This window comes from Schistocerca nitens, chromosome 1 (assembly GCF_023898315.1).
Source record: "Schistocerca nitens isolate TAMUIC-IGC-003100 chromosome 1, iqSchNite1.1, whole genome shotgun sequence".
Classification (NCBI taxonomy): domain Eukaryota; kingdom Metazoa; phylum Arthropoda; class Insecta; order Orthoptera; family Acrididae; genus Schistocerca; species Schistocerca nitens.
In genome coordinates, this window is record NC_064614.1 from 128562110 (window position 1) to 128576870 (window position 14761).

The following is a 14761-nucleotide window of genomic DNA, read 5'->3' on the forward strand; positions in this document are numbered from 1 at the left end:
AGTCCACATCTAGTAAAATCATTCCATTCTGGAAAACTTTTTACATGGAGTACTCAAACATGATTACCGTAAGAGGCCTCCTGCATCAAGTAGCTATTCATTTAGAATATTTTGTGATTTTCACTTGGGATGTCATACCTCTGTGGTCTTGTGGACAAAATTAATTTTGTGTCATCATTTTTGCAATGGTTTCATTTAGTGAACTCTTAAAGCTATTTTTTTTTTTTTTTTTACCATTAATATCATTTGTTCAGGCTAAGATAACAACCTGACCATTTTTCCTCAGTTGCATGTTTTGCTTTGTGCATTGTGTGTGACATATTTGAAAAAGATATTCAGCTTTATAAACGATGTACACTTATAGCTGAATTCTGAAATTTTGTTCAGCATTTTCACTCCGTTTCTGACACGATTATCTGATAATAATACTACCTGTAATTTATTTGCAGGATTGTTTTTATAGAATACTGGTTCTCTATTTGTCTCTATCCTTTAGCAGTTTGCACTGTCTATTACCACATTCAGTAATTATAACATAAGAATGTTCTAAATTGCTAGTGTTACCCAAAGTTATTGATGGTGCATATTATTTTCTCTGATTCATTCTGTTCTAGATATAAATTTCTTTCATTGCACTACTGTCCATTTGCCATTTTCAGTGTCCATCTCATGCTACTTGACAAAATTTTTAGATATGTCATGTTCATATTTTCCTCTCTGGTGGAGAAATTTACCACATTTATTTTTTAAACCTAATATCTCATCAACTTACTCTGACATAATTTTAGTCTTATTATCTGTGTTGTGAAATTTAATATCTTAATCTTCATCTCCACATGTAGATCAGAGCCAGTTTTCTGTTTCAGATTTATGTTTGCACTGTTGTAATGGCACACAGTCTTAGGTTTTAAACATGTAAAACCTTTAACAGATCACCTCTTGCAATAACGTTGATTTAAAATTTCCACTTTTTCCATTATGCAAGAGTTTTTGTGAGACAATGTTGGTGCAGATGACGTTAATGCTCCAGATGGTATCTTATTGGTGGGATCATAAATTTTTTTCTTACTCTTTTAACTTATTTTTGCGATAATATCACACAGGATGCATTTTCCTTGATTATAAATGTCCAATTTTGCAGATGATGTACAGTTTTCTTCTTTGTTACACATAATATCTGTGAAACACTGGACAACACAGCTAATATATGGCACCATATGAAATGAGTCATTGTTGTCACAAGCAAAATCGCTTTTAATTTATGTACACTTAGAATGGTAAGCACCTATAATTTTGGAACAGATTACAACATGATTCTCTGGTTATGGCACCATAAATAATTATGACAGCTTTTTCTTGCTTATCGATTATCTTGTAAAGGGTAAAACAGTAGCTAGTGAATAAGCACTAACTTGATGAAAAATACATGACAAAGTCTGGATGTTAGTGTAGCAGTGGTTTGAAACAGTCACTGAGTACTGATATTGGCTTTCATTTTAATGAAGATCTTGATGTGCAACCATTTTAAGTGTGTAACCTCTCCTTTGATTTAATACATTTTTAATTATTCCTCATCCTGGAAAGTTCTCATTTATGGTGTGTGTGTGTGTGTGTGTGTGTGTGTGTGTGTGTGTGTGTGTGTGTGTGTGTGACACATACAATAAATTTTGTACATTCAGTATCATCTGATATCACCATACTCGATATAATCCATAACATGATCTCAAATTTTTAAGACAACTGTAACAACAGCAACATAATACCAGTGTAATTTTGTTTCCAATTAAAAATAATCATAAAATTAATGCAGTTATTTTGTTTGTTGCAGGCTGTATCAGCACAACGGTAGCAGTGTATGATGTGGGGCTGAATGTCCACCCAGTTTTTTAAGAAAAAAACTGCCATTGTTTGTTTTCAGATATTTAATCAGAGATAATATTTTAAATATGGTGCCAGCTTTTTATTCAGAAGACAGTAACTTTTAACTGCACTTATTTATTGATTATGCCTTAAAGGCATCTTATTCATTTCTGAAATGTCACATGAGAATCTGGGCCTATGTAATAAGTATAATTTGAAACTAAACACACTTGCTGTATCGTCCAAATAATTTCATACATGCTAGGGAAGCTAGAAAGGCCACTGCTATAATACCGGTGTGTTATCATTCAGAAACTAGTTGTAATTTAATGATGAAATTTTATATGGAAGTGCTACTAAACTTTTATTTTTTATTGGTTATACAAATTGTGCAATGGTATCAATTGTAAATGAGTGTCTTTGACTCCTAACGAATGTTATAGTGTTATCTAGTCAATTTTACATTGAAGCTGTTGGTCCATGGATCTATAACTGAATGTGTATCATTAAATATGTAGATCTGGTTCGTAGTGAGTGATATAATATTGTGTAAGAAAGAATTGCTTTATAGATATCACTGGTGTTACAGAATGATTATCTTTGTTATGTCTTATTATGATGTGCAGTAAATCTACTCTGAAAGAAAAGTTTCATTTCCTCACCTTAGAAGTAAATATTTCTTTGTAAAAGTTCGTCTAACATTTTCCCTATCGTATTATGTCACATAAGTAGTGTGGGTTTTATAAAAGAGTTCACATGCTACAAATGTATTTATCACAGGCCTCAATTGTTGTGTTACGTTTGTATTGGATCTGGTTTTTCCACTATCTGCCTAGAATATATACTTACGACTCAGATCCAGTAAATAACTTTTTTTTAAAAAAAAGCTGTGGAGGAACTCGGAAAGTATTCTTTAAACACTGATAAACAAGAAGTTCTGTCCAGGCACCTACTTCAGTTCACATTCTTGCACAGCGATAAAAAGTAAAACAATCCTGTAATTGGAATTTTATTATTTTTATAAATGAATGAGTTAAAAACACAATATTGATATACAACAATCACATACCACAATCTAAAATTTCTCTCTCCTTTACAAGTGTGTCAAATGGATGTTTACCACTCTTTCCACATGATATATCTGGAACTGATGAAGCATAATTTGTTTTACAATGTCACCACTTTTCCTGTCTCCTTGTTCTTATCTTGTTGCTTAACATGGTTTAAACATTCCATCTGTAATGGTGATGTATTCTCCTTCAGTAAAGCTTTGGATGGACTATCTGTTGAAAGTGTAAGATTTAGATATTACAGAAACACAAAGGAAATTATTAACAACTAATAGAAGAAAGAAAGATAATGCAATATCATCACAAGACCAAAGAATAAATGTAGCATAAGTATTGTTTTAGTAAAGCTTTTGATTGTTAAAAATTGACATCATATTTGTCTAAATAGTAAGGGTCATATTTTTACTAAATAGTAATGTCTAATGCTTTCAACCATTTTTATTCAGAAGAATATAGAAAACGAGAATGTAAGACTGGCTGGAAGAGGCTTGTAATAACTGTATATGTCAGGAAGAAATGTACAGTTGCCAGATACAAGTATCTGAAAATAGCTGTGAAAGGAAGGTTAAAATTTTAGCTTTGTGACGTACATAGGAAAGGATTAACAACAGAGAAGACTGCACATGTTCTAAACCATAGAATCAATATTTGTGCAGCTTAAAAAAATAATTTTATGTAAATAATAAAGAATCATTACAAAATAAAACAAAAGGTGTTACATATAATCATGGTGTAACTATATACAAGGGGAAAATTATAAATGTTTAAGCCTGATGTGTATACAAAAAAGAGCCTATGGCAGTCTTGCACTTCTTGACCAAAAAATGAACATAAGATCTTTTTAGGTTATCAATCTCAGTCTAATTTTGAGTTGACTGCAAGGTTTTACAGCAGTTTTATAGAAAGCTCAAAACTATTTGTCGCTATGGAATATGTGTAGGTAGCTAAACTAGTTGATGCATGATAATATTATTCTTCATAGTACTTCTTTTCACACCCTTAAAATTGATGATCTATGATTTATCATTCATCTTTGCCTTGACAAAAGTGGTACGTCTATTAGTTAAAGTTATGAAACTTGTATGTTCATTTAGACTCATTCTTTAACAACAAGAATCACATTGTCATTGTTTTGTGAACAGAAGCCTCTTAATGAACATATCTTCTGTCACAAGTGTTTGATGATCACTATAATTGACACTGTATCAAAATTTTTTGAAAAATCTTAAAATTTGTGCCAGCTAATAATTATCACCTTGACTGTATTTAATGTTGGTCTACACAGCAATAAAGTAAGCAAAGGGCAGTGAAACCTGATTGAAGGAAAGTATGAAAAGGGTTAGACACTAAATGTTATCAAAAACCAAATAAACATTCTTGATGAAAAAGGAAGAAGCTTAAGAGGATAGTAAAAAAAGAAAAGCTGTGGAATGAACGAGTTCTCAAAATTGCCACTTATGATTAAGTGATGCATGAGTATAAGATAATGACAAGAAACAAAAATAAGGATACAGATACACATAATAGCTCAGAAAATTGTATGAACGTTTGAAATTTCACTCTTTTTCTAGTTTACATACCTACCCCCCCCCCCCCTCCTCTCTCTCTCTCTCTCTCTCTCTCTCTCTCTCTCTCTCTCTCTCTCTCTCTCTCTCTCTCTCTCTCAGAGAGAGAGAGAGAGAGAGAGAGAGAGAGAGAGAGAGAGAGAGAGAGAGTGTGTGTGTGTGTGTGTGTGTGTGTGTGTGTGTGTGTGTGTGTGTGTGTGTGTGTGTGTGTGTGTGTGTGTGTGCGCGTGCGCAGCCTTCCTCATTTTCATTTGTTGTTTCCATTGTGGAAGCTGTGATACACTACACTTTTGTGGAACGAAAATATTCCAGGCCAGTAAAATTTTAATAGTTCACATCAGTCTTATGCATCATTGTGTGTCCACATACTGGCTCTTTCTTTAACTGCTTCATACAATTTAAGCTGCCCACTAGAATTTCTTTGCATTTATTTGTATTTAACTGTATCAATGCATTTACCAGACATTGTTGAGCTCATCTCCCAATTAATAAATAAATCATAACTTGTACTTTAATACCATCTTAAGTTACTTGTTGCAATGACAAAATACATTTAAATTATTCTTGTCAGGTAAAGAAAGTAGTCTTGTATACAGGAGAAATGTTAATGGGTGTGTATGATGCAGGCCAGAAATGTATTTCAAAAAGGTGTTAACACATGAAAAATCAATCTTTATCAAAGTTAAGAAAACTATTTTCCACTTTATGTAACAATTTTGTTAATTATTATCTTTAATGATTTTATGAAACTTGTTAGATTGTTATAAGTTTTTACACTCAAGTGTCTTTAGCATTATAATTCTGGTGCTATGATTGTTTTCATTGTTGACGCACCCGAGTTTTTTTGTAATTTTCCTTGTTTAAACTGTTAACTAAAATGATGTATGTTAATAAGAACTTTCTCCAAACCTCTCATGGTTCTCTTATCAGTTCATTGCAAAATTTTGATAAGTATTTGCAGTGCAGTATGTCATAACTTATGTCAAGTTATATTTGGGTGAAATTTTGTCATAATCAGTCAGTTCTGCAACCAAATTACAACTACAAAAAAGACATTTTGATTCAGGCTTCCGTTTATCATGAATCAAAACGTCCTCCCTCAAATATACCCAAGTTACACAGTACCAACCTAGATAAATATAAAAATATTTCACGTGAAATTTTGTACAAATCTATCTTCCACTGTCCGCAGCTCGTGATCTCGCAGTAGCGTTCTCGCTTCCCGAGTGTGAGGTCCGGGTTCGATTCCCTGTGGGGTCAGGGATTTTCACCTGCCCTGAAATGACTGGGTGTTGTTGTGTCATGTTTGTCATCATCATTCATCCCCAACAGTTGGAAGAACACAACAGCAAACCACCTCCATTAGCACCTTGCCTAGTATGGCGGTGTGGGTCTCCCGCATCGTTCCCCTATGCTCCGTCAAGAAACATGGGACTTCATTTCCATTTCCATCTTCCACTCTTAGGACATAGTAGTCTAATTTATGCATCATTAAGTCATGCTGGTTTTCTTAGCAACAAAGTATAACACAGGAAACGATAGTATGAATTGATACAGTAATTCTCAGTAGTAGTTTCATTCCCAAACTCATTTCAGAATGTCTGCAGCCACATCTTGTGATTAAAGCTCTTTGATGCAAATTCCAAGATTTCACTTTATACTTATTACCCATGTTGTTCAAATAATAAACATATGTAAGTGAATCAACAAGTGATCAGTTAAGTAAAGTTAAGTGGCATCCAAATACAGACTGTCTGTAAAGTAACAAGAAAGTTTATTTACTATTTAACATATGTCATAACTCTTTTTTTCTAAAAAAAATAATAACTTTTCTGAAACCCCAAGAATATTTAAATGTATCTCTGACATAAATCCATTAATTGTTGGATGTCATTAATATGTTTTGCCTGACACCTATACAGTACTGCCCATTTTCTTTGCAGATATTGTATGCATAGCTTCTACCATTCTTACAATACAATTCACTTTATCATTTTCTCCCCCCTGACATCACATTTCTTTTGCATAATTTCCACATAAATTGCCTAAATATGATCACACATGAAAACACACCCAGAAAGACATTTAGTACTCAGAACATTCTGTTGAACACTGAGTAAGTACAATCAGAAACGTCTGCAGAGATACATGACTGCCAGAATTTCTTCACAGTGGACACTTAGAATTGAAATAAATCCTAATACAATTGGTGGAAAAGATACATAAGCTTATCTCTTGAAGGTCAAGCTTGATAATTTTTTATAAAAAATGTATTGGATACAATGAGCCATTATCAGTCTTTCCCAAAACTGCATTGAAATCTGAAGATTATACTAACTACTGTATTATTTCTCTTGTTATGCTAAAAATGTTCTCAGATCTTCCACTGGCTGTTATTACTGCTTTCCAGTTACAGACACAACGTTAATGACACCATCTTTGAACTACGTGTACTTTAAATTCAGTTTTTGCAATGTTGTACAGATCTGCTACTAAGCTATTTGTGCTCTCTGTGATAGTGAGCCCACAACTTCTTCATTTGACTGACCATTACTTTGCAAGTGAAACATTATGAACCACCATAACAGTAATAACTGATTTTGTACATGTTATTGATAACTTTAGTATTTGGTGCTCATACACCTCTATTGTGTTGATATTGTGCATGTACGTTTTTGTTATATGGAGTGTTGAACATGTGTTTTTGTATATAGCAATAAAAGATGACAGGTGTTTTTGTTGGTGTATAGAGTTACTGAATACCTTTTTATTACCGTTAACAATAGCTACATCACTTGCCAGTCATGACTGGGCAAATAGTGTAAATGTTTCAAAGTTAAGATTATACAAGTATTATAACAAATCATCATAAGTATGGTATAATACTGAATAACATGTGGAGAGAGAATGTTTTATACAAATATGCAGCCAAAAGGGAGGGAGGTAGGTTAATATTTTGTAACATCTGAGACATTGCCTTTTTTGTTGAGGGGTTTTACAATAGCATACCTCAGCTTGTCACACGTCTAAACAAATGCACTACGAGAAGAAGATAGCAATGTCAGGGATCAAAATAAAAACAATATGGGATATAGTGAAAGAGCAGACTGGTAGAACCAGAAAGGAACAGGAGCAAATAGCACTAAGGGTAGATGACACATTAGTAACTGATGGGCATAGTGTGGCAAATCTATTTAACAAGTACTTTAATATAATAGAGGGAAACATTCCACGTGGGAAAAATATATATTGCGTCAGCTTTCAGACAACACCACATACAAAGTTTGCCAAGGTAACCCCATTCCCGATGTCCAGGCGGAGCTTCAAGGAATCCTCAGAACCTTAGGCCCCCTACAAAACCTTTCACCTGACTCCATCAACCTCCTGACCCCACCGACACCCCGCACCCCTACCTTCTACCTTCTTCCTAAAATCCACAAACCCAATCATCCCGGCTGCCCCATTGTAGCTGGTTACCAAGCCCCCACAGAATGGATCTCTGCCTACGTAGATCAACACCTTCAACCCATTACATGCAGTCTCCCATCCTTCATCAAAGACACCAACCACTTTCTCGAACGCCTGGAATCCTTACCCAATCTGTTACCCCCGGAAACCATCCTTGTAACCATTGATGCCACTTCCTTATACACAAATATTCCGCACGTCCAGGGCCTGGCTGCGATGGAGCACTTCCTTTCACGCCGATCACCTGCCACCCTACCTAAAACCTCTTTCCTCATCACCTTAGCCAGCTTCATCCTGACCCACAACTTCTTCACTTTTGAAGGCCAGACATACCAACAATTAAAGGGAACAGCCATGGGTACCAGGATGGCCCCCTCGTACGCCAACCTATTCATGGGTCGCTTAGAGGAAGCCTTCTTGGTTACCCAGGCCTGCCAACCCAAAGTTTGGTACAGATTTATTGATGACATCTTCATGATCTGGACTCACAGTGAAGAAGAACTTCAGAATTTCCTCTCCAACCTCAACTCCTTTGGTTCCATCAGATTCACCTGGTCCTACTCAAAATCCCATGCCACTTTCCTTGACGTTGACCTCCACCTGTCCAATGGCCAGCTTCACACGTCCCTCCACATCAAACCCACCAACAAGCAACAGTACCTCCATTATGACAGCTGCCACCTGTTCCACATCAAACGGTCCCTTCCCTACAGCTTAGGTCTTTGTGGCAAACGAATCTGCTCCAGTCCGGAATCCCTGAACCATTACACCAACAACCTGACAACAGCTTTCGCATCTCGCAACTACCCACCCGACCTGGTACAGAAGCAAATAACCAGAGCCACTTCCTCATCCCCTCGAACCCAGAATCCCCCACAGAAGAACCACAAAAGTGCCCCACTTGTGACAGGATACTTTCCGGGACTGGACCAGACTCTGAATGTGGCTCTCCAGCAGGGATACAACTTCCTCAAATCCTGCCCTGAAATGAGATCCATCCTTCATGAAATCCTCCCCACTCCACCAAGAGGTCTTTCCACCGTCCACCTAACCTTCGTAACCTGTTAGTTCATCCCTATGAAATCCCCAAACCACCTTCCCTACCATTTGGCTCCTATCCTTGTAACCTGTCCCATGCACCCTCCCACCACCACCTACTCCAGTCCTGTAACCCAGAAGGTGTACACGATCAAAGGCAGAGCCACATGTGAAAGCACCCACGTGATTTACCAACTGACCTGTCTACACTGTGATGCATTCTATGTGGGAATGACCAGCAACAAACTGTCCATTCGCATGAATGGACACAGGCAGACAGTGTTTGTTGGTAATGAGGATCACCCTGTGGCTAAACATGCCTTGGTGCACGGCCAGCACATCTTGGCACAGTGTTACACCGTCCGGGTTATCTGGATACTTCCCACCAACACTAACCTATCCGAACTCCGGAGATGGGAACTTGCTCTTCAATATATCCTCTCTTCCCGTTACCCACCAGGCTTCAATCTCCGCTAATTTCAAGTTGCCGCCACTCATACCTCACCTGTCATTCAACATCATCTTTGCCTCTTCACTTCCGCCTCGACTGACATCTCTGCCCAAACTTTAAATATGTCTGCTTGTGTCTGTATATGTGTGGATGGAAATGTGTGTGTGTGCGAGTGTATACCTCCCCTTTTTTCCCCCTAAGGTAAGTCTTTCCGCTCCCAGGATTGGAATGACTCCTTACCCTCTCCCTTAAAACCCACATCCTTTCGTCTTTCCCTCTCCTTCCCCTCTTTCCTGATGAGGCAACAGTTTGTTGCGAAAGCTTGAATTTTGTGTGTGTGTTTGTGTTTGTTTGTGTGTCTATCGACCTGCCAGCACTTTCGTTCGATATAACAAGTACTTTATATCCGTTACTGATAGAATGGGACTATCAGGATCAGTAAATAATGCCCTTGAATATCTGAAACTAGCCTTCAAAAATAGCTTCAAGTACATGAATATATCACTCACTTCACCAAAAGAAATAACGTCCATAATAAAATCTTTAAAAACAAAGCATTCTAGTGGGTACGATGAAATATCAACAAAGTTAATTAAGGCATGTTCTTGTGAGTTTAGTACAATTCTAAGTTACTTGTGTAACCAGTCAATTATAACTGGGACATTTTCTGACTGGCTAAAATATGCAGATGTTAAGCCTCTATTCAAGAAAGGGGATAAAGAGATACCATCAAACTACAGACCGATTTCACTTTTGCCAGCATTCTCAAAAATTTTAGAAAAAGTAATATACAGGCAGCTGCTCAACCATCTGACCACAAATAACATATTATCAAGAACACAGTTTGGATTTCTGAAGGGTTCTGATATCGAGAAGGCTATTTACACCTACAGTGAAAATGTACTTAATTCATTAAATAACAAATTACAAGCAGCAGGTATTTTCTGTGATTTGTCAAAGGCATTTGATTGTGTGAACCACAACATCCTTTTAAATAAATTAGAATTCTATGGTGTCACGGGCAGTGCTGCAAAATGGTTCAAGTCATACCTCACTAACAGGAAAAAAGGGTGTCAGTGCAAGGGACTAGTGAATTAAGTCATCAGTCATCATCAGAATGGGAAGAAATTACATGTGGTGTCCCACAAGGATCCATCTTAGGGCCATTGCTTTTTCTTGTGTACATTAATGATCTCTCATCAGTTACACTGCCAGAAGCAGAGTTCGTTTTGTTTGCAGATGACACAAGTATTGCAATAAATAGTAAGTCAAGTGTAGTTCTAGAAAGATCTGCTAATGATATTTTCATGGATATTAATAAATGGTTTAAAGCCAACTCACTGACATTAAACTTCGAAAAGACTCACTATATGCAATTTAGAACCTGTAAGAGGTTTCCACCCAGCATATGCATAAAATACGAAGAAGAGCAGATAGAAGAGGTTGACAGTCTTAAATTCCTGGGATTACAACTTGATAATAAATTCAGTTGGGAAGAGCACACCACAGAACTGCAGAAACGCCTTAACAAATCTTTATTTGCAATTCGAGTGTTAGCAGACATAGGCGACATAAAAATGAAAAAGCTTGCGTACTTCGCCTGCTTTCATTCCATAATGTCATATGGTATAATATTTTGGGGTAACTCTTCAAGTCAAACAAAAGTTTTCAGAGCCCAAAAGCATGTAATACATATTATTTGTGGAGTAAATTCACGGACGTCCTGTAGAAACCTCTTCAAAGAACTGGGTATACTAACTACTGCCTCTCAGTATATTTACTCATTAATGAAATTTGTCCTAAATAATATATCTCTTTTTCCAACAAACAGCTCAGTTCATACATACAAAACCAGGAACAAAAATGATCTGCACAAGGACTTACAAGCACTTACTTTAGTTCAAAAAGGGGTCCACTACTCAGGAACATTCATCTTCAATAATTTGCCAGTAAACATAAAAAATTTAGTTACAAATAAAGATCAGTTTAAAAGGAGCCTGAAAGACTTACTAGTGGCCAACTCCTTCTACTCCATTGACGAATTTTTTAATAGAAACAAATGATGTATTGTATATATTCATACTATTAGTATTGTTATTTCAGCTTTAAAAAAAAATCGACATGTTCCACATCCACGAGGATCTCCTCAGCATGGATCTATGGAACGTAAACTAATCTAATCTAATCTAAAAGGGAAGATACATTGTTTGAGACAGGCATTGAGTATATGAGCTAGGACTTTACTGAACTGATTGTAGCCAGCTTGTAGTAGTTTGTTGGAAATATTGTCAACACCAGTTGAATTTCTAGTTTTTAAAGGAATTATGGTTCTTCTTACTTCCTGTACTGTTATAAGAGCTAAACCTAAAGAATTCCAGAAACAATCTTTCAGTATTTTTATGTCCTTTTCTAAGGAGCTGTTGTATCCACTTTTATCAGCAACACTTAAAAAGTGCTCATTAAAATTTTTTGCCAAAATCTCTTGATTTTGTACTTGTCTGCCTCCATTTTGGAGAACAATGTTTTGTGTTCTACTGGGGATATTTCCTCCAGTCTCCCTCCTTATCACTTCCTATATAATTTTGATTTTGTTACTAGACTTATTAATTTTGGGCATGGATACAGACTTGAATAACTTTTCACAGTATTTTACAATATTTTTTGTACTATTTTAACTGGTGGGTGTTCTCTGAATTTTTTTGAGTCAATATACAGCTCTTATTTCCTTTTACATGAAATCTTAATGCCAGTGGTTATCTGGGGCTTTTATATTTGGGTCTTAGATATCCTTTTTTGGGAACGTAGTTTCAGATACCAGTGCCACTTCATTCCTCAAAAGATTGTACTTGGAATTGGCATTATCTAAATCACACAATGATCTCTGGTCTATGTCTTGGAGATGTGATTTAACAGTCTGGGTACTTTCATCATTAATTTTCCTAGCTATTAGGTTGGTGCATAAGTATGTAGTGATTTTCCGTAAGTTTAATAAACACAACAGATACACATAACAGAAACTTTAGTCATCATCAATAATATATTCTCCTTCACTATTTACAACAGTCTACCAATTCTGGGGTAACTTTTTGATTCCACAACTGTAGAAATCACATGGTTTGAGGCAAAGAACTCAATGAGCCAAGTTTGGAGTGCATTTTCATCCAAAAAGGAACTAGCTTGTAGATTGTTCAACAGAGTATGGAAAAGGTGAAAATCTCTGGGCACAAGATCTGGTGAATAAGGTAGGTACAGAATGACTTCCCAACACAACTCCTGTATGGTGTTTTTTTGTCAGTCTAGCAGCATGTGAGTAGGTATTATTGTGGAGGAGCGTCAGTTCATGCAGTCTTTGTAGTCGTCATTCTTGGATTGCGACTGCAAGATGTCTCAACTGTTGACAGTAAATGTCAGCAGTGATGGTTACACCTTGGAGAAGCAATTCATAGCACACCACAATTAAAACTTAACTCATTAAAATAACTGAATACATCAAAAAATTGCGTCTTTTTAATAGTTTCTTCTACTACCACCACAAGTGTCAGGCTGAATTATTTGTGTAAATGAGGAAATTAACAGATATCATTATGCAAACAATACTTTAGACAAAACTATTAATTACTTTGAAATTAATTAAGGGCTGGCTTTGCTAACATGTTTTCAAATAGATCATTTAAGAATACCATTGGTGGTTCTTTCACATGTTTATAATTATTGCAGAATTTATATTTGTCTCGATGTTGACAATAGAATTTAAGTTACAAAACAATTACTGATTTCACCCAATAACAAAAGATACTAACTAGGCATAACCAAAATAAATTAGAAAATCATTTACATACATAAAAATAAGCACAAAATTAGATCTGGTGTTATTTCTTTCAAACTGAGGGCCAGCCTTTCTCTCTTATGAAAATGTAGATTATACTCACATATGTTAATGGTAATTAGTTAAAAGCAAAAAATGAATTTTAAGGAGGCAGATGGCAAAACAAGAGGGAAAGTAAAAATATCCCAGCTTGCTTTGTCACAAGTAGGAGAAAAAAGAAAGATAAATAATTATAGCATTTATGCAGCTAATGCTGGAATCAGAGTACTAACTTTTGGCCTCATTTAGTTTCAGAATAATTAGCAATGTTATTCAAAACATAGTTAGTGAAGTAGAGACCTACAATCTGGTAAACTAGATTTTGTAATTCAATGGTGATTATTGTTCTCCCTGAAAATCCTCAGTCAGACAGATCTCATTCCCCTAATCAGTTATTCAAAAACAGAAATATTGAATTGTAACTTGTAGAAAGACAGTAGACAACATAACTGAAAGTAGTTGTAATGTTATAAAAGAGAGGTGCTGGAAGCCAGTTTAGTCAATTTGCTTGAGGTTAAGATAATGAGCAAAATCTGTGCCCAAAATTACTACAGAATGTGTGCAGACGATGTAGCACAGATTACAGCTTATACAAAGTACTGAGTTTTATCTTAATTTTGCATCCGGGAAATTCATGGTTTTTTAATGATGTACTGTGAACTTGCAGTTAACCTCAGAACTGTGTCAAACTTCAAAAATGCATTCTGCAAACTGTGACAATAGTGTTTTATTTCCAAATGATATTTACTGTGCACGTAGTTTTCATTTTGATATCACGTCTATTGGGAAGGACAGTGTAATTAGCAAATTTGTTAGTGATTTACTTGCCACAATTTTAGTTATTGTGAATCAGGACACACATGTTGAGTTATTGCACTTAAACAATCATCATCATTATAGGACATAGGTCAAGTGTAGTATGTGGCTTATACTTTATCTGCACTTAAATTACAGTGAATGACACTGGATCTGGCCATAAACAGTAGGTTGTTTAATATCAAAGTGCAAATAATGTTTTTTGGACTGTAAACTTGGTATGAACAATATTGTTTGAAATAGCCTACTTTTGCCAATTTTTTCAACCAGATTTGATAGAGGCATAACTACCAGAGGCATATTAGCTCAGGTAAACAGGATAATATTACAAGTTCTCTAATTTTTTAGGTTCTTGTGTGTCAGTTTCTCCAACACATTCAGTGCCCAACCTCTTCTCACAGGCTTCACAATTTGCTCTTTTAAACACTTCACAGCATGAACTTCACCATTACTGAGGCCTACACCGTCATTGTGGAAGGATTTTCCAGACCACAATCCACATATTAAAATTGTTTGCATGCTTTTTTAGGCTTTACACATGATATACAGCATCACTCACCAATATATTGATAGCAGTGCTGTTACAAAACTATTCAGAATATCTACTTTATGTTCTCTGTTGATTATG

At 35.7% G+C, this 14761-nt stretch overlaps 1 protein-coding gene across 1 annotated transcript in view; it reads left to right on the plus strand.

Moving 5' to 3' along the window:
* Positions 1 to 2326, plus strand: part of LOC126205244 (tubby-related protein 4) — a 518596-nt gene extending 516270 nt beyond the window's left edge. The window contains exon 16 of the mRNA XM_049938873.1: positions 1829 to 2326. The gene's annotated coding sequence lies outside the window, so the exon portion shown is untranslated. The remainder of the gene's footprint in view (positions 1 to 1828) is intronic.
* Positions 2327 to 14761: the final 12435 nt, after the last annotated feature.